This window comes from Penaeus monodon, chromosome 33 (genome assembly GCF_015228065.2).
Source record: "Penaeus monodon isolate SGIC_2016 chromosome 33, NSTDA_Pmon_1, whole genome shotgun sequence".
NCBI classification, from domain to species: Eukaryota; Metazoa; Arthropoda; class Malacostraca; order Decapoda; family Penaeidae; genus Penaeus; species Penaeus monodon.
Window position 1 is genome coordinate 15,257,973 of NC_051418.1, and position 236 is coordinate 15,258,208.

The 236-nt window shown below is 23.3% G+C and overlaps 1 protein-coding gene across 2 annotated transcripts in view; it reads right to left on the reverse strand.

Moving 5' to 3' along the window:
• Window positions 1–236, reverse strand: part of LOC119594075 (DNA-directed RNA polymerase II subunit RPB4-like) — a 14,434-nt gene that overhangs the window by 12,172 nt on the left and 2,026 nt on the right. The window lies entirely within an intron of this gene.

Consider the following 236-nt stretch of genomic DNA (forward strand, 5'->3'; position numbering starts at 1 on the left):
TTATTATTATTTATTTATATTTTTATAAATCTATTTACTGATAATAGGTCAATCGATAGATGTAGTAGATGTAGATGGATAGATCTTGCTAGATGGATGCTTAATCAATGATTAGTAGGCGAATTACTAGAAATGCTAGATTCTTAAGATATGATATTTAGAAGATATTTATAAGATATATGTGTTTCTTCAAGAATAATATTATATAATACCTGAATCAATATATCTACACTTAA